At 40.8% G+C, this 20,878-nt stretch overlaps 1 long non-coding RNA gene across 1 annotated transcript in view; it reads left to right on the top strand.

Moving 5' to 3' along the window:
• The first annotated feature begins 721 nt into the window (after nt 1-721).
• Nucleotides 722-20,878, top strand: part of LOC127570764 (uncharacterized) — a 51,567-nt gene continuing 31,410 nt past the window's right edge. The window contains exon 1 of the long non-coding RNA XR_007956393.1: nt 722-1,019. This is a non-coding gene — a long non-coding RNA (uncharacterized LOC127570764). The remainder of the gene's footprint in view (nt 1,020-20,878) is intronic.

Genomic DNA, 20,878 nt, shown 5'->3' with positions numbered 1-20,878 from the left:
TCACTGAGTGTGGGCCTTCAGGCTCCTATACCTTCTCCCTGATGGTAGTAACGAGAAGAGGGCATGTCCTGGATGGTGAGGGTCCTTAATGATGGACACCACCTTCTTGAGGCACCACCTCTTGAACATGTCCTTGATGGCGGGGAGGATTTTGCTCGTGATGGACCTGGCTGAGTCTACAACCCTTTGCAGAAGTTAAAGATTTCTGATTATTACATAATTGTGTTTTTACACTTTATGAATTTAATTAAATCGCATCAGAATAATAATAACCAACAAACTATACTAAACTTACAATCCAAAGGATATGGTAAGTAATTACTGTGGTTACTGCAGGTTATACAATCATGTCAAAGACTACACCCGTTATACTATGCTTCAGACATTCAGTTGCGCTTTTCAAATGTCAACAGAATTATGGCACGTTTTTCAATATTTACAGATTCAATGTCTTTTTGTGAGAGTTAGTTTGCACTGCATTATCAAAAACTAATGAGAATGTCACAGCAGATAAACTGCACTGTAAGAAATTGTCGTGATTAAATACAACTTTTCTCATTTGTGTGGCGCAGGAATTGAGAGGAGCCTGTTTTCCCAGTACACTGGGGGTTTGCAGTGGGAAAAGAGGAAACAGTGCATAATGGGACATCCTGCACCTGTAGATGACCTCATTCAGTATGTAATATACTATGCAGAATGCATATTATATGCATAGCAGAAAGCAAATGGCTGGGTGGAGTAGGTAAAATTGCAGCTTATCAAACAGAGCACAGCAGACACAGCTATCAACTGAAGTGCTTTGCAGGAAAAAAGGAAAATGAGTATCTGTGACCGGCTGTGAGAGGATGGCTCAACCAACTGATATTCCTGGCAGTCTCTGTGTCCCAGAAGTAGGACTCTTAGCTGCTTTAAAATGGAGCAGAAATTCAAAAGGACAAGGACAAATAAAACAGAAGATAAAAGACCTGCCTGCACTATTCAAAAATGGATTGAATCTCAAGAAGAAGCATGCTGATGTGGTAATTTTACAATTTTCTAATTTATTATACATTGGAAAAAGCTGAGGCAGATTTACTTCACAGTTATGAGGGATGGGATATGCTGTGCTATCTGTGATTGGTCATTTAATATACATTCTGGAAGATACAGAACAGGATAACATGTTGAACGACATATATTTTGAACAAATATGCTTGTGGTGATTTACTCATGGGGCATGAAACCTTCACAAATAGATTAACTATCATTCATAGAGGAACTTACATTAAATACAAGCTGTATAAATAAGGATAGATCTCAAGTAATTTCTTTTAGTGACAATGAACTGCTTTGATGCACTGGTCCAATGAAATGATAACCTTGTCATCACAGTTTTTGAAATTCTCAGGATAGTTTGATTGTTTTATTAACTTGAAACATATCAGCAGTTTGTATTGTGTAGTAACCACCCTAAATCTTTGTCAACAAAGTAACAACTTAGATTCACACTATATAATAGAACTTATAACTCAGTAAACGGAACTTAAGAATTTTTGCAAAAACACTCAAGAAAAAAACAGAAAGCTCATCTTGAAATAGAAACCAAATGAGGTCTAATGGTAAAATTGACAGATCTTGAACAGTTTATTAGATCACCTGAATGGTTAAATTGTATTACAATACATGTTGGCCTCTTAGCTATCTGATTTAATTGTTTATTAATAGAGGAGACCAATGCGCTATAGGGAAGGGGGTTTGTGTTCCTACAAGATGGTCCGCTTTGCAATTTTCCATGACGCAAAACCGTGTCATCTGTGCATATGTCAAGAAACACTGATTGAAGAAAAATTGTGCTGATTTATTTACTTTTTTTCACGTCAATTCTATAAGAGCTAATTTTATTCTGTATCTCAAATGTTTGGGTAATGATTAATGAATTCTGTAAGGGCAAATTTCCGTTACCCAAACAACCATAATGCGGGGGCACCTGTAATAGCAGTGGGCACCTGAGTGGAAAGTTCACTCAGTTTTTGTTTGCAGCCAAATTTTTCTTTCTTTCTTTATATTAGTGTTTACAATATTATTACATTTTCTCCAAATAATGCAATTACATATTATACCAGCCTTACCAAGTGGTATCAATAAGGGTGTTTCAAGAATACCTAATATTATATTACAACGAAATGTGTCAAATTAAATGTGTCATAGGACTTTCTTTAGTTACATCTTAGCAGGTTATATTATAGCAATTAAAATCTTGGTAATGTGCGAATGCTGAAAATGCCCAGCAAATCAGGCAGTATCTGTGGAGTGAGAAAACTAAGTTACTGTTATAGATAGATAACATCACATCAGAACTGGACAATTCAGACACAGATTGGAAAGGCTGAACTGAAGACGTTGGGTTGAGTGACCTTCTGTGCTGTGTCTTTTGCGATTTAGTTGTCCAACTTTGGTCTGCACCCTATCTTAGACTTTCTGTCTGTTTTCTCCACCCTGTCCCCGTTCTGCAACTTAAATCAGACTTATTTCTTACTTTTCTGGTTTTGACAAAGTCATTGATCTGTTTTTCTCTCCATAGATGCTGCTTCACCTGCTAGGTTTTTCTGCTATTTTCTGTTATTGTTTCAGGTTTCAAGCATCTAAAATTATTTGCTTCAAATACTGATAGAGTGTCAATTACTTTTTGTTGTGATAAAAGATATATGCATGGCTAGTTGGTGTGGAGAATGGCAACTTAAGGTTACTTTACAGAGTATTGATTAGGTGGAATAAAGAATCTGCTGACTTGGAGCAGATGAAAGAGAACTTTTCTTCATTCCACATCACGCACATCTTTCACATAAGCACATAAATTGACAAAAATATATTAAATTTAAACATCACTTCATAACCGCAACAATGGTTGGATTTAAAAATACACTAGTAACAATAAAGTGAGGTAATGAGGTAAGTATATAATTTCCTCTGATGTAGTTACCTAATATCCATCACAAACAAAAATTGTGTAAAAAGTAAAATTTTAATTAAAAGTAAGTATTACATTGAATTACTATTTCATCTAATTCTATTTCCTCTTGGAAATAATGTTTGTTTCATAATGGATTTCCAAGAAAATTTGTTCCCTTCTACATTGTTTATGGATTAGTTGCACATGCAATTGTACAAATAAAAGAGCAATAGAACCATAGAACCATAGAACACTACAGCACGGAAAACAGGCCACTCGGCCCTTCTAGTCTGTGCCGAAACTTTATTCCACTAGTCCCATTGACCTGCACCCAGTCTGTAACCCTCCAGACCTCTCCCATCCATGTATCTATCCAATTTATTCTTAAAACTTGAGATTGAGCCCGCATTTACCACATCAGATGGCAGCTTGTTCCACACTCCCACCACTCTTTGAGTGAAGAAGTTCCCCCTAATGTTCCCTCTAAACCTTTCCTCTTTCACCCTAAAGCCATGTCCTCTTGTACTTATCCCTACTAATCTAGGTGGAAAGAGCCTATTCACATTTACTCTGTCTATACCCCTCATAATTTTGTAAACTTATATCAAATTTCCCCTCATTCTTCTACGCTCCAAGGAATAAAGTCCTAACCTGTTCAATCTTTCCCTGTAACTCAACTCCTGAAGAAAACATAGAAACATAGAAAAACTACAGCACAATTCAGCACCTTCGGGCCACAAAGCTGTGCCGAACATGTCCCTACCCTAGAAATTACTAGGCTTACCCATAGCCCTCTATTTTACTCAGCTCCATGTACCTATCTAACAGTCTCTTGAAAGACCCTATCGTATCCGCCTCTACCACCATTTCCGGCAGCCCATTCCATGCACTCACCACTCTCTGAGTAAAAAACTTACCCCTGACATCTCCTCTATATCTACTCCCCAGAACCTTAAACCTATGTCCTCTTGTGGCCACCATTTCAGCCCTGGGGAAAAGCCTCTGACTATCTACCTGATCAATACCTCTCATCATCTTATACACCTCTATCAGGTCCCCCCTCATCCTCCGTCTCTCCAAGGAGAAAAGGCCGAGTTCCCTCAGCCTGCTTTCATAAGGCATGCTCTGCATTCCAGGCAGCATCCTTGTAAATCTCCTCTGCACCCTTTCTATGGCTTCCACATCCTTCCTGTAGTGAGGTGACCAGAACTGAGCACAGTACTCTAAGTGGGATCTGACCAGAGACCTATATAGCTGCAACAATACCTCTCAGCTCCTAAATTCAATTCCCCGATTGATGAAGGACAATACACCATATGCCTTCTTAACCACAGAGTCAACCTGCGCAGCTGCTTTGAGTGTCCTATGGACTCAGACCCCAAGATCCCTCTGATCCTCCACACTGCCAAGGGTCCTACCATTAATACTATATTCTGCCAACATATTTGACCTAACAAAATGAACCACTTCACACTTACCTGGGTTGAACTGCATCTGCCGCTTCTCAGCCCATCTCTGCATCCTATCTATGTCCCTCTGTAACCTCCGACAGCCCTCCAAACTATCCACAACACCCCCAACCTTCATGTCATCCGCAAACTTACTAATCCACCCCTCCACTTCCTCATCCAGGTCATTTATAAAAATCACAAAGAGTAGGGATCCCAGTACAGATCCCTGAGGTACACCACTGGTCACCGACCTCCACGCAGAATACGACCCTCCAACAACCACTCTTTGCCTTCTGTGGGCCAGCCAATTCTGGATCCACACTGCGATGTCCCCTTGGATCCCATGTCTCCTCACCTTCTCCATAAGCCTTGCATGGGGTACCTTATCAAATGCCTTGCTGAAATCTATATACACTACATTTACTGCTCTCCCTTCATTGATGTGCTTAGTCACATCCTCAAGAAATTCAATCAGGCTCATAAGGCAGGACCTGCCCTTGACAAAGCCATGCTGACTATTCCTAATCATATTATACCTCTCCAAATGTTCATAAATCCTGCCTCTCAGGATCTTCTCCATCAGCTTACCAACCACTGAGGTAAGACTCACCGGTCTATAATTCCCTGGGCTATCCCTATTCCCCTTCTTGAATAAGGGAACAACATCCACAACCCTCCAATCTTCCGGAACCTCTCCTGTCTCCATCGATGAAGCAAAGATCTTCGTCAGAGGCTCCGCAATCTCCTCCCTCATCTCCCACAGCAATCTGGGGTATACCTCATCTGGTCCCGGCGACTGATCTAACTTGATGCTTTCCAAAAGTTTTAGCACCACCTCTTTTCTAATATCTACATGCTCAAGCTTTTCGGGCCACTGCAAGTCCCCACTATAATCCCCCAGATTTTTTTCTGTAGTGAATACTGACGTAAAGTATTCATTAAGTACCTCTGCTATTTCTTCTGGATCCAAACACACTTTACCACTGCTGCATTTGATAGGCCCTATCCTTTCGCATCTCATCTTCTTACTCTTCACATACTTGGAGAAAGCCTTGGGGTTTTCCTTAATCCTGCCCACCAAGGCCTTCTCATGTCCCCTTCTGGCTCTCCTAATCTCTTTCTTAAGTTCCTTCCTTCTAGCCTTGTACTCTTCCAGAGCTCTAACATTACCTAGCTCTCTGTACCTTTTGTATGCTTTTCTTTTCCTTTTGACTAGATTTATTATAGCCTTTGTACATCACGGTTCCTGTATCCTCTTGTGACTCCCCTGTCTCATCGGAATATGTCTGTGCAGAACTCCACACAAATACCCCCTGAATTTTTGCCACATATCTTCCGTACTTTTCCCAGAGAACATTTGTTCCCAACTTAATCTTCCAATTTCCTGCCTGAGAGCCTCATAATTCCCTTTACTCCAAGTAAATGCCTTTCTAGTCTGTCTGTTCCTAGGTTAGAATGATGAAGACCCGGCAACATTCTAGTAAATCTTCTCTGCACTCTTTCAATCTTACTGATATCCTTCCTAGAGTTAGGTGACCAGAACTGCACAAAATACTGAAAATTTTGCCTCACCAATGTCTTATACAACCTCACCATAACATCCCAACTCCAAAACTCAGTACTTTGATTTATGAATGCCAGGATGCCAAGAGCTTTCTTTACAACCCTGTCTACCTGTGATGTCACTTTCATCTCACACTTGTCTGCATTAAATTCCATCTGCCATTTTCTGACCCATTTTTCCAGTTGGTTCAGATCCCTCTGTAAGTTTTGAAAGCCTTCCTCGCTGTCCACAATGCCTCCAATCTTGGTGTCATCAGCAAACTTGCTGATCCAATTCACCACATTATCATCTAGATCATTGATATAGACAACAAACAACAATGGACCCAGCACAGATCCCTGAGGCACACCACTAGTCACTGGCCTCCAGTCTGAGAAACAATTATCCACTACCACTCTCTGTCTTCTCCCACACAGCCAATTTCGAATCCAGTTTACAACCTTTCCTTGCATACCTAGTGTCTGAACCTTCTGAACTAACCTCCCATGTGGGATCTTGTCAAAGGCCTTACTAAAGTCCATGTAGACAACATCCACAGCCTTTCCTTCATCTACTTTCTTGGTAACCTCCTCGAAAAACTCTACAAGATTCGTTAAACAAAATCTACCATGAACAAAGCCATGCTGACTATCCTTAATCAGCCCTTGGCTGTCCAAATACTTGTATATACGATCTCTCAGAACACCTTCCAATAATCTACCTACTACTGATGTCAGGCTCACCGGCCTGTAATTACCTGGTTTACTTTTAGAAACTTTTTTAAACAACGGAATAACATGAGCTACCCTCCAGTCCTCCAGCACTGCACCCGTGGCTAAGGACATTTTGAATATATCTGCCAGGCCCCCTGCAATTTCTACAGTAGTCTCTCTCAATGTCCGAGGAAATATCTTGTCAGGCCCGTGGGATTTATCTACCTTTATTCGCTGTAAGGCAGCAAGCACCTCCTCCTCTTTAATCTCTATATGTTCCATGACACTACCCCTTGTTTCCCCTCCTTCCATATCCACTATGCCAGAATCCTGAGTAAAAACTGATGCAAAAGAACTGTTTAAGATCTCCCCCATCTTCTGAGGCTCCACACATAGCCCACCACTCTGATCTTCTAGGGGACCAATTTTGTCCCTTACTGTCCTTTTACTCTTAATATACTTGTAGAAACCCTTCGGGTTTACCTTCATATTATGTGCCAGAGCAACCCCATGTCTTCTTTTTGCCTTCCTGATTTCCTTCTTTAGTATTTTCTTACTTTTTCTATACTCTTCAAGTACCTCATTTGTGCCTAGTTGCCTATACCTGCTATACACCTCTCTCTTTTTCTTAACCAAATCACCAATATCTCTTGAAAGCCAAGGTTCCCTATGCCTGTTAACTTTGCCTTTAATCCTGGCAGGAACATGCAAACTCTGCACTCTCAAAATTTCACCTTTGAAGGCCTTCCATTTAGTGAACACATCCTTGCCAGAAAACAACTTATCCCAATCCACTCTTCCTAGATCCTTTCTCATTTCTCCAATTTAGAACCTCTACTCAAGGACCAGATGTCTTTTTTGACTTTCTAATGTTTATCGTCTTAGGGTGGTGATGTGGCTACTAATATATATTTTTATGTCAAAAGCGTTTTATACACATACCATGTAGTAATTTCTGTGACCATTTTTTTCTTTCTGATGCAGTGTGTAACATTGTAAGACAATCAATAATTTGTTATACAAAATCAGTTACTTTGTTCCTCATTTTAAATGAATAGATCCATTTTGCAGAAGATACTTTGATTAAATATTTATAATTGACTGAAATATTAATATGTGCTTCATAATATTTTGTCCCAATTGTGATTTAATACCATTACAGTCAATTATGGAACATTGAATCATAATATATTACAGCAAATAATACCACTCAGCTCATTATCTTCATTCCAACCAAAGAAAAGCCAACTAGATTCTTCCCATTTTCTAGTTTTTGGTGTAAAATCTTTTAGGTTACAACACTTCTAATGCACATCCATGTACCTTTTGAGTTCCAGAGTCACATCACCTTTTGGAGAAAAATCTCCTCTATTTTGAATTCAAATGGTCAATTGAAATATATTCAACAAAATAGATTAATTTGTTAAAATACCTATTAACACAGTTAATATCTATGTTGTGGATTAATCTATAGTTAATAACCCATCAAAGCATAAAATTAGTCATCACTGAATGTTAATTTTCTCAGATTTTGCATGTAAGAAGACATTTATTATTAATTATTAATTATGCACTTTTGCTTAGGAAAACACCCATTTTGGTGCAGTCCATTGAGATGTGATACATTTATTATCATATTTTATCATAACTTAACTGGACAATTATTATTCTGAATTTATGTAATAAAAGGATAATTTATAGTTCATACATAAACAATGTTTTGACTCATTTTCCAAAGGTTATGAGGACAGTCCTTTAACAGCAATCTACTTGCCTTAGTTAGATGAATTTCATCAGCTTCCAGCTAACTGGAGCAGAATGTGCTAGGAAGGCTTCCCCTGAGGATTGGGAAATAGGAACTGTTGATTTCATGCTTTCTATTGTCTCAAAAAGGAATGGCATTTCACAGTGCTCAGGAAGCGCCTGCGACCCTTCCCCCACATGTTGTATGATAGGAAGTGGTCAAATAGAAATTAGGTAAATAATATGCAGCAGGGTTGAGTGAGTCATGGGTTAGAGTTTTCTGCATTGCCACTCATGCCTGGAGCCCAGGGATCTAGCCTGCATAAATGTGAAACGGATAATATTACTTTATCACTAGACAGATCCTGAAATCAATTAGGGAACCTTGTAAATACAAAAAGATAGTTGAATGGTATTCATTGTTTAATGTATTGAACCTGTTTACACTTTGCACATCACATGCATAATCTAGCCCTTGCTCCGACTCAGATGGTTCAAAATTAAACTTAAAACCTTAATTAACACATGAAATTTTATTGCTCAGTTTGAGTATTCAAAGTTTGAAACATAAATTAAGCTCCCACAGCACACATTTTAAATGCAAGTGGAGGGGTTTGGCCATTACCAACTTAACCTTGAAGTATTCTGTTTTGTTGTGTATAAAACAGGAATATAGTTTTACAATTAATCTTTAGGATGGAATTGTGCCTTTATATTTGACTGGAAACTGGTTCTCAGTGCAGCACATTCTATAGTACTTAAACAATTAGCCCAGTTTCTGTCCTTTAGCCATGTGTGGTATTAGTGTCAATGCATGTTAGGGACCACCATTCAAACAGCCAAACTTCAGATTTCATCAATTGGCTATTAGCATAGCAGTGTTCAGCAGAATGATCCAAGACTATACTACTCCAAACCCAAGATCTGTGGAAGAGAAAATGGATTGGATTTCATCCATTTGCTAGGCTTTAGACAGGTTCTAAATTGATTTGTGAGAGGTCCATGCTTAAGCTGCATTGCAATAGCATTGCCCAGAAATTAATTCTCAGTTACTAATCCTTCTTCTGATACAATGAAAGTGAATTTTAGAAGGATGTTTATCATGCATTATTTTCATGTTGTGCATTTAGCACCAAAGACTCAGAATAAATTTCTCCCTCATTGTCTTCTCTGCTCTCCTCAAATAGCTTGGTCTTTGACTGCCCAAAACAAGCATTTCAGATTGATACCACCACACACAAATCATTACCTGGGATGAATAGCACAAAAACAGACTATTTGTCCCAACCATTCCATGCCAATGTTTTATGCACCTCCCATCTTTTCTCAGCTAAGTCATCAGCATAGTCCTGTACTTCCTTCTTGATCATATGCTTGCCCTACTTCCCCTTATATGTATTTATATAGTTGGCTTTAATCTCCCTCTGTTGGCTCCCATGTTCTAACTACTTTGAGCATTCAAATTTCTTTTGAGTTTCATACTGGATTTCTTGGTGACAATTTTATGATGATGACCCCAGGTGGAAGCTTTTTCTCTGCACCCACTCTACCAAAAATCTTCACAAATACCTCTGTTAGGTCATCCTTTAGCCAAGGGAAGACAGACCAAGTCAATTCATCCTTTCCTGTATCCCCTTGCATTTCTCATGCCATTGTTGTATTTCTGCTCTGCATTCTCTCCAGTGCCTCTATTTCCTTGTTATAATCTGGGAACAAAACTGTTTCCAGTCTTCTAAATGTGGTCTATCTAAATGTGGTCTATAGAACCTTGTTTAATGAAGGATATTGAAGGTTTAATCAGGGAAAAGAAAGAAGTGTATGCAGGTGTAGGAAATTAGCTTCAAATGAGTCACTTGAGGTTCATAGGGGATATACGAAAGAATTTAAGAAAGAAATTAAGGGGATAAAAAGTGTCCATGAAATGATGTTGGTAAGTAGGATCAAAGAGAATCCTGCAATCTTTTCTAAGTACATTAGAAGCAAGAGGACAGGTAAAGAAGGAATAGATACCCGCAGGTACTTATGTGTGAAGTCAGGGAATATCCAAAAGGAATTCTTCTCATCAGTATTCACCAGGGAGAAGGATTTGGAGACTGGAGAGTTAAGGGAGGGGTCGGCTGATATTCTGGAATAGATCTCTGTCAGGAAGGAGGATGTGCAAGAAATATTGGACAACATTAGGGTGGATAAATCCCCAGGGCCTGATGGGATCTATTCCAGGATCCTAAGGGAAGCAAGGGAGAAGATTGCATCTTCGTTACTCACAGTTGAGATACCTAGGTGACTAGTGGATAGCTAATGATGTCTCCTTATTCAAAAAGACAGCAGGGATATGCCTAGAAACTACAGGCTGGTGACCCTACCATCAGTGGTAGGGAAGTTGTTGGAGAAGACTCTGAGAGACAGGATTTATGTTCACTTGGAAAGACAAGGACTGATTAGAAGGAATCCGCATGGGTTTGTGCATGGGAGATCACGTCTCACAAATCTGACTGAGTTTTTTGATGAGGTAACTGAGAAAAGTGATGAAGTCAAAGTGGTAGACATTGTTTACATGGACTTCAGTAAGGCTTTTGATAAGGTCACACTTGGTAGGCTGGTCCAGAAGATTAAAGGACAAGGAATCTGAAGCATGTTGGCAAACTGGATCCAAAATTGATGGTGATAGGAGGCAGAGGGTATTGGTGGATGGGTGTTTTTCTGACTGGAAGTCTGTAACAAGTGGTGTCCTACAGGGATCAGTGCTGGAACCTTTGTTGTTTGTTATATACAGTATATATAAATGACTTGGATGAGAATGTAGGTGGTCTGATTAGTAAATTGACGTGAAAGTAGGTGGAGTTGTAGATGGCGGGGTACAGATCAGGTGGAAGATTAGTCGGAACCGTGGCATATGAAATTTAATCAAGATAAGTGTGAGGTCTGACTTTGAGAAGTCAGATTCTGGTAAGATATATAGAGTAAATGACAGGGACATTAGGAGCATTGACGTAAGCATGTTCATTGTATCTTGTAGGTAGGGTAGTAAAAAAGACATTTAGTATCCTTGTCTTCATAGGTCAAGGCATTGCGTATAAGAGTTGGAATATCATGTTGAAGTTGAACAAAAGATTGGTCAGGCTGCACTTGGAGTATTGTGTCCAGTTCTGGTTGCTACACTGCAGGAAAGATGTGGTAGGAATATAAAGAGTTCAAAAGAGATTCACCAGGATGTTGTCTGGAATTGAGGTCTGTAGTTATAAGGAGGGGTGGGACAGGCTGAGTTTATTCTCACTGGAACAAGGAGGATGAGGGGTGGCCTAATAAAATTAAGAGGGGCATAGATTGGATTGGTTGTCACAATCTTTTTCCCAAGGCAGGGGAGTCTAGTACTAGAGGGCATAGCTTTAAGGTGGGAAGGGGAAATTTAAAGGAGATCTGAAGGGTAACTTTCTCACATGGAGTGTGGTAAATACCTGGAACAAACTGCCAGAGGAAGTAATGGAGCCAGATACAATTACAAGGTGTAAAAGGCATTTGGACAGTTACTTGAAAAGGAAATGCATAGAGGTATCCAAGCCTAATGGAGGCAAATGGATTAACATAGATCGACATCACAGTCAGCATGGATGAGGTGGGCTGAAGGGCCCATTTTTGTGCTGTATGATTCTATGATTCTAAGCAAGGTTCAATACGGGTTTAGTATATTTTCCCTAATTTTAAATTCTGTCCTTCTATAATTAATGATGAGGGGTCAAATATGAAGCTTAATTGGCCCCTCAGCTCAGTATTTTACAGAACTGCTGGCAGGGTCAGTGCTGAGTCCAATGATGGAGCGGGAGCTCAGATGCACTGTCAGTTAGCCTTTGGCATGCTTCTTACTTCCATGCTACACTGCAGAGGTGCTGAATTCTGGAATGCACTGCCCCTCCCTATCCCCACTGCATCTAACTGGTGCTTCTCTACATATCAGCTGGCTCACCATCAGCGCAATCCAACTTAATACCTTGAAAAACAAGTTAAACAAAACATTATTTGTATTAAGAGAAACCTAGATTTTATTTAGGCTGTAAGATCGGTCTTCCGGAGAGTGAACCCAAGGAAGACACCTGGCCTGGATGGTGTCCCTGGCCGTGTGCTCAGATATTGTGCTGATCAGCTGGCAGGGGTATTTGCAAACATATTTAACCTCTCCCTGCTTCAATCTGAGGTTCCCACCTGTTTTAAGAAGACCACTATCATCTTGGTACCTAAGAAAAACAAGGTAACGTGCCTTAATGACTACCAACCAGTGGCTCTGACATCCACCATCATGAAGTGCTTTGAGAGGCTGGTCATGGCATGCGTTAACTCCAGCCTCCCAGAAAACCTCGACACACTGCAATTCGCCTACCGCCAAAACAGGTCAACAGTGGAAGCCATCTCCCTGGCCCTACACTCATCTCTGGAGCATCTGGATAGTAAAGACACCTATGTTAGACTATTGTTTATTGACTACAGCTCTGCCTTCAATACTATAATTCCAAGCAAACTCATCACTAAACTCAACACCTCTTTCTGACCAACAAACTGCAATCAGTGAGGATAGGCAGCAACACCTCCAGCATGATTATTCTTAACACTGGTGCCCCACAAGGCTGCGTCCTCAGCCCTCTACTCTACTCCCTATGTACACATGACTGCATGGCCAGATTTTGTTCCAACTCCATCTACAAGTTTGTGATATGTCGTAGGCCATATCACAAATAATAATGAGTCGGAGTACAGGAAGGAGATAGAGTGCTTAGTGACATGGTGTCATGGCAACAACCTTTCCCTCAATGTCAGCAACAAAAGGCCTGGTCATTGACTTCAGGAAAAGGGGCGGTGTACATGCACCTGTCTACATCAAAAGTGTCAAGGTCGAGAGGGTTGAGAGCTTCAAGTTTCTTGGAGTGAACATCACCAATAGCCTGTCCTGGTCCAACCACGTAGACACCACGGCCAAGAAAGCTCACCAGCACCTCTACTTCCTCAGGAAGCTAAAGAAATTTGGCATATCCTCTTTGACACTCAACATGGAAAACATCCTATCTGGATGCATCACGGCTTGGTATGGCAACTGCTCTTCCTGGGACTGCAAGAAACTGCAGAGAGTTATGGACACAGCCCAGCACATCATGAAAACCAGTCTTCCCTCCATGGACTCTGTCTATACCTCTCACTGCCTTGGTGAAGCAGCCAGCATCATCAAAGACCCCACCCACCCGGGTCATTCTCTCTTCTCTCCTCTCTCATCAGGCAGAAGATACAGGAGCCTGAGGGCACATACCACCAGGCTCAAGGACAGCTTCTATCCACTGTGATCAGACTATTGATGGTTCCCTTATATGATGAGATGGACTCTTGACCTCACAATCTACCTTGCACCTTATTGTCTACCTGCATTGCACTTTCTCTGTAGCTGTAACACTCCACTCTGTATTCTGTTATTGTTTTTACCCTGTACTACCTCAATGCACTGTGTAATGAATTGGTATGTATGAACGATATACAAGACAAATTTTTCACAGTACGCCGGAAGAATTGATAATAATAAACCAATACCAATTTTTGTATGTTAATAATTTATTGTGAAATTTGATATGGCTATAACAGTTCAGGTTGGCTTATTGTTCCTGTTGGATGTGAAACTAATTTTAGCAGCTCTCAGTTCTGGTTTCAATAACTGTGGATAATCAACTAACTACAGTTAGTAAGAGGGACATCAAAATGATGTACAAAGTGAATGTTGTTAAGGTGGTAACAGAGGCAGAGAGAATGGGCCATTGTTTGCAGCAGTAATGGATCTCATATTCATATGCCATTAGTTAGTGATGTATCTCAAGCAGAAAATATATTTAGAATATAGAACGTAGAACAGTACAGCATTGGACAGGCCATTTGGTCCATGACGTTGTGCTGATCTTGATGCTGATTTATACTACATGTCATCTTGTTTATCATCCCTTGTGATGATATTGAGTGTACCCGTTCTGGAGTCCTAAAGTTAATCCAAGACCTTAAGTCTTGTAGGTGTTTATCAAGTACTCTCACATTAGGGAGATTATACAATATACTGCTTCAACAGGACATCAATCATGCTGGTGCCCAGGAAGAGCGGGCTGAGCTGCTTCAACAACTATCGTCTGGTAGCACTCACACCTACTTCTTTGAGAGATTGGTCATGGCTAGAATTAACTCCTGCCTGAGCAAGGACCTGGACCCACTGCAATTTGCCTACCACCACAACAGGTCCACAGTGGACGCAATCTCACTGGCTCTCCACTCGGCTTTGGAGCACCTAGACAACAACAAAGCATAGGTCAGGCTGCTGTTTATCAATTACAGCTTGGTGTTCAACACCATCATCCCCTCAGTACGAATCAACAAGCTTCAAAATCTGGGCCTGTGTACCTCCCTCTGCAACTTGCTCCTTGACTTCCTTATCAGAGACCATAGTCAGTGTGGATCGGTAGTAACATCTCCCAGATGACAATCAACACAGATGCGTGCTTAGCCCACTGCTCTACTCTCTCTACACTCATGACTGTGTGGCTAGGCACAACTCAAACGCCATCTATAAATTTGCCAATGACACCACTATTGTTGGCAGAATCTCAGATGGCGATGACGAGGCATACAGGAGTGAGATAGATCAGCTGGCTGAGTGGTGTTGCAACAACGTCCTTGCACTCAGCGTCAACAAGGCCTAGGAATTGATTGTGGACTTCAGAAAGGGGAAGTCGGGAGAACACACACCAGTCCTCATTGAAGGGTCAACGGTGGAAAGGGTGAGCAGCTACAAGTTCCTGGGCGTCAACATTTCAGAGGATCTATCTTGGGCCCAACACATTGATGCAATCACGAAGAAGGCATGCCAGTGGCTCTACTTCATGAGGAGTTTGAAGAGATTTGGTATATTACCAAAGACTTTTGAAAATTTCTACAGATGGAGAGCATTCTGACTGGTTGCATCACCGCCTGGTATGGAGCTCCATTATGCAGAATCAAAAGAGGCTGAAGAGGGTTGTAGACTCATCCAGCTCCATCACGGGCACAACCCTCCCCACCATCGAGGACATCTTCCAGAGGCAGTGCCTCATGAATGTGGCATCCATCACTAAGGACCCTCAGCACCCAGGACATGTCCTCTTCACGTTACTACCATCAGAGAGGAGGTACAGGAGCCTGAAGACCCACACTCAACATTTCAAGAGCAGCTTCATCCTGTCTGCCATCAGATTTCTGAACCCATGAACACTACCTTGTTATTCCTCTTTTGCACTATTTATTTATTTTTGTAACTTTTCTGTCTGCTGCCACAAAATGACAATTTTCACGACATATGTCAGTAATAATAAACCTGATTCTAATTCTGTTTTATCAACCTATAATGCAAAGAGTAATTTACTTAACTACTTTAGTCTCTTTTCTGAAGGGGTTTAGCTGTCAATAATCACTATTTCGAGTGGTGGGTACCTCTTCCCAACCAAGGAGGAGATACTTTCAGCAAACAAAGCAGATTAAACACAGTTATTTTATTTTAAATGGAGCACATTTATTTTGAGGAGTAATTCTAACAGTGATTATAATTCTACAAAGGATTTTCAAGCACAAGTACCATTCTTACAAACTAGAAAAAGATAACAATGAGTTGCAGCTGAACATATTGTCCATCACAGAAAGAGGGCTCTGGGAAGAGATCCTTCTCAGGTTGAGGCTGAGGAGTGGACTCCATGTCTTCAACTCTGTAACTCCTCCCTACCCTTACTGCCTTCGAATATTTATATCTTTTTTTTGCCAGTCATCAGGTGACAACCTCATCTGCATGTGATGTTTTCACAACTGCATTCATCAGATCAGGTGGCAGGAGTTTTAGGTTATGGACAATGTTGTTTCATCTGATTTGGTTGCAATCTCAGTTAAATCAACAATAAGCTTTCTGAGCTTGGAGAGTTTTGTTTCTCAAGTGGACAGTTAAATAGTACCAGTTGAAAATTAACAATAAACATCTTGAACCTTGAACAGTGACTTCTGCTGTGCTATAAAGCTGAGTTCAGCAAAAAGACTTCTGATCATGGATAGTGAATATCCATCACACCATAGCCCTCCATTCCTTTTCTATTCATGTGTCTATCTAAAAGCCTCTTAATCTCTACCAAACTGCTCGATTCTACTACTATCCTGGTAACCACTCCAGGCACCTATCACTCTCTGCATAAAAAATTTGCCCCTCACGTCGTCTTTAAACTTCCCCTCTCTAAACATGTCCTCTAGTGTTTGACATTTCTACCCTGGCGAACAAATTCTGACTGTCTACCCTATCAATGTCTCTCATAATTTAAAATACCTCTATCAGGTCTCCCCTCAGCCTCTGATGCTCAAAGGAGAACAACCCAAGTTTGTCCAAACTTTCCTTATAGCTCATACCCTCTGATCCAGGCAGCACCTGGTGAACCTCTTCTGCACCTTTTTCACGATCTCCACATCCTTCCTATATTGAGGCAACTAGAACTGTACACAATACTTAAGCTGTGACTAAAGTTTTATATAGTTGCACCATGACTTTCTTACTCTGATACTCATCACCCCTACCAATGAAGACAAGCATTCCATACGCCTTCCTTACAAACTTATCTACTTGCGTAGCCACTTTCAGTGAACTATGAACCTGGACCCCAAGATCCTTCTGTGCCTCAATGTTATTAAGGGGCCTACCATTAACCATATACTTTATCCTTTCATTTGACCTCCCGAAGTGTAACACCCCACTCTTGCCAAAATTAAACTCACTCTGCCATTTCTTTGTAACTGATCTGTATCCCGCTGTATTCTTTGATAGTCCTTTACACTGTCCACAACTCCACCAACCATGGTTTCATTTGCAAATTTACTAATCTACCCATCTACATTTCCATCCAAATCATTGATATATATCTCACAAACAACAGAAAAGCAACAACCCTTGCGGAACACCACTGGTCATGGACCTCTAGCCAAAATCTCTCTATCTTCTGTAGGCAAGCCAGTTCCGAATCCAAGCTTGCAATTCACCCTGGATCCCATGCATCTTTATCTTCTGAATCAACCTACCATGAGGGACCTAAATACTTTACTAAAGTGTATGCAGATAATGTCCACTGCCTTGCCCTCATCAAACATCTTTGTCTCCTCCTCAAAATACTCAGTCAAGTTTGTCAAGCATGACCTGCCCCACACAAGCTCATGCTGAGTGTCCCGAAGCAGGCCATGCCTTTCCAAATGGGCATAAATCCTGTCCCTCAGTATCCTCTCCAATAGCTTCCCTACCACTGATGTGAGGCTCACTGGCCTATAATTACCTGGATTATCCCCATTTCCCTTCTTGAACCAAAGCACAACATTTGCTACTCTCCAGTCCTCCAGGACCTTGCCTGTTGCTAGTGAGGACACAAAGATCTTTGTCAAAGCCGCAGCAATCTCCTCACTTGCTTCTTTCAATATTTTGGGATATATGCCATCAGGTCCTTGGGACTTATCCACCTTAATACTTTTCAGAAGACCTAGCAGTACCTCCTTCTTAATCTCAAAATGTCCCAGCACATTAGCATGCCCTACCCTATTTTCAGTATCCTCCAATTTCTTCTCCTCGGTAAATACCAACACAAAATACTCATTTAGTACCTCAGCCACTTGCTCTGACCCCAAGCACAAATTTCCTCCTCTATCCTTGAGTGAACCTACCCTCTCCTTCGTTATCCTCTTTTTATTAATGTTGGTATAAACAACCTTGGGATTATCCTTGTTCCTGCTCACCAAGGACATTTCATGGCATCTTTTGGCCTTCCTAATCGCCTGCTTAGCACTTTCCTGCTATCTTTATACTCCACAAGGGGCCAGTCTGATTTTAGCTTCCTAAACCTTATGTATGCTTCCTTTTACTTCCTGACTAAATTTAGGACCTCTCAGGTTATCCAAGGTTCCCTCACCATCCTTGTCTTTACTCCTTACCAGAACATACCGATCCTGAACTCTGATCAGTTGGTCATTATACAACTCCCACACATCAGACAATGACGTCTGACAGCAGCTGCTCCCAATCAATGCCCCTTAGCTCCTGTTTTATCCTGTCATAATTTGCCCTCCCCCAATTTAGTACCTTACTACAAGATCCAATTTTATCCTTACTCATAATGAACTTAAAACATAATAAGTTATGGTCACTATTCCTAAACTTTTCACACAGGTCAGGTCTGTAAACTGGCCTGGCTCATTTCCCAAAACCAGGACCAGTACGTTCTCTCCTCTAGTTGGACTCACCACATACTGTTTCAAGAACCCCTCTTGGATGTACTGAAGAAATCCTGCCCCATCTAAGCTTTTTGCATTAAGGAAGTTCCAATCAATACTGGGGAAGTTTAAAATCCCCCACTATGACAACCCTGTTGTTTCTGCACCTTTCCAGAATCTGTCTACATATCTGTTCCTCAACTTCTTGGTGGCAATTGAGAGGCCTATAGTGTATAATCCCATCAGTGTAATTGCACCTATCCTATTTCTGAGCTCCACGCAAATTGCTTGTGGATGAGCCCTCCAGTATATCCTCTCTGAGTACTGCTGTGACATTGTCCCTTATCAGTAGTGCAACCCCTCTGCCTCCTTTACCCCCTCTCTATCATATCTAAAACAATGAAACCCAGGAAGATTGAGCAACCAGTCTTGTCCCTCATGCGTCCAGATCTCCATAATGTTATGCCATGTACTGATCTAGGCACTAAGTTCATCCTCCTTACACATAATACTCCTAGCATTGAAAGAAACTGTCATGGTTCCAAGTGCTGGTTCTGGTTTCTGCCCCTTATCCCCATTGATGGTGCCTTGTTGTACAGCACATGGTTTCCATGCACTACTATTTGCCTAATGACACACACCTGAGTTCCATCAGGAGACTAGTATAAGAACTCTGGTTTCACAAACACTGGTTGCCAGATTATTAGTCTATTTCTGAGTATACTTTGTCTTCAGGCTGCTTAGAGCTGTTAACTCTAGAGCAGTCCTGGTTTCTCCTAGAAAACCCTGTTTCTGTGTCAGGACTCTGTCTCAGAGTCCCGAGGCAAGATTCCTTTGGTTCGGCATTCGGTACCGAGGAAGCATCCCGATTCCAGTCTCGTTCTGCATTTGGGTTCTCTGTGCTCTTGCTCTTTGTGTGATGTTGTGACAGAAACACATTTTAGCCTATCAAACCCACCATATTTATTATTTCCATGTTTATTATTTCTATATTAAATTCTGTATTTATCCTTATTTGAAATTGGTTTAACGTTTGTTCAGGAGAGTTTGTTCACTGAGTAATCAGATGGCCTTCCATGTTGTTTGAATCTGAGGAAAATAAGACACCCCCCCCCTTTTTTTCAGACTCCAAACCTTAAAAAGAACACAGATTGATAAGTGGTGAAGGAGATATCGGACAATGTATTTTTCACACTTTTAAGAAAATATGCTGAGTAAAGTAAATAAATTTACATTTTAAGAACAAAGATAGTTAGATGAAATCTCTATAATGTTCTGATTATGGGATGTATTTTAATGGCAATGACAAAATATCACTGAATATATAAACTAAATGGTTATATCATTTTCTTTCATAATTGAAGGTTAAATATAATTGTGCTTCTTGCCTTGCTTGGTGTAATTGGAATAGCAAAAGAAGCTTGCTTGCCAAACACTTATTTAAGGATTTCAGAAGCTGGCTTTGCATGTGGGGGTGTGAGAAAATGTGAGAATGTGTACTCTGGAATGTGCCTTCATATTTGGAATGTGTAAAGGAAAGTGAAATCAAATAAAATTCTGGCTTTAACTTCGTTAACCACAATTACGTACAATGAATGAGACTATTTCTATGCATTTGTATACTGCATCAAGAATTGTATAGGAGGGCAGGGATTAATTCTGCTTTGTAAACCCATGGGTTTTGCACTGGGATTGAGGTCTAGAACCCAGAAAACCAGAATGTAAGTAAATCATCCTGGATTCCACAGGACTGCCTCATAAGAAGAAGGCATCAAGCCAAATCCAAGAGAAGAAATTTGGAGCCATTCTGAGATAGCGAGGATGAAGAAATAATCTTTATGATTTATAATGTAGCCAGCGACAATGTAACTTGATACTTGTATGCAAATCTCTTAATGTGGCCAGATGCAGTTGGTTTTAATTTGGGTGTGATTTGTAGGGTTCAGAGCCTGTTTGGGATTTGCTTTTCTGGTTGGAAGTCTGTGACCATTGCTGTACTGCAGGGATTGGTATTGGCACCCTTGTTGTTTTTGCTGTACACAACAACTTGTATGTGAATGCAGGAGGTATACAACACAGATGCAGGCCCTTCGGCCTAACAAGTCCATGCTGACCATGGTGTCCACCCATCTAGTCCCAATTTCCTGCATTCAGCCCATATCCCACTAAGCCTTGCCCCTTCATGTACCTATCCAAGTGCTTCTTAAATGATACTATTGTACCTGCCTCA

Source organism: Pristis pectinata, chromosome 5 (genome assembly GCF_009764475.1).
Source record: "Pristis pectinata isolate sPriPec2 chromosome 5, sPriPec2.1.pri, whole genome shotgun sequence".
In the NCBI taxonomy this organism is placed as follows: Eukaryota; Metazoa; Chordata; class Chondrichthyes; order Rhinopristiformes; family Pristidae; genus Pristis; species Pristis pectinata.
The sequence above is the reverse complement of the archived record's forward strand: the minus strand, read 5'-3'. Positions and strand labels throughout refer to the sequence as shown.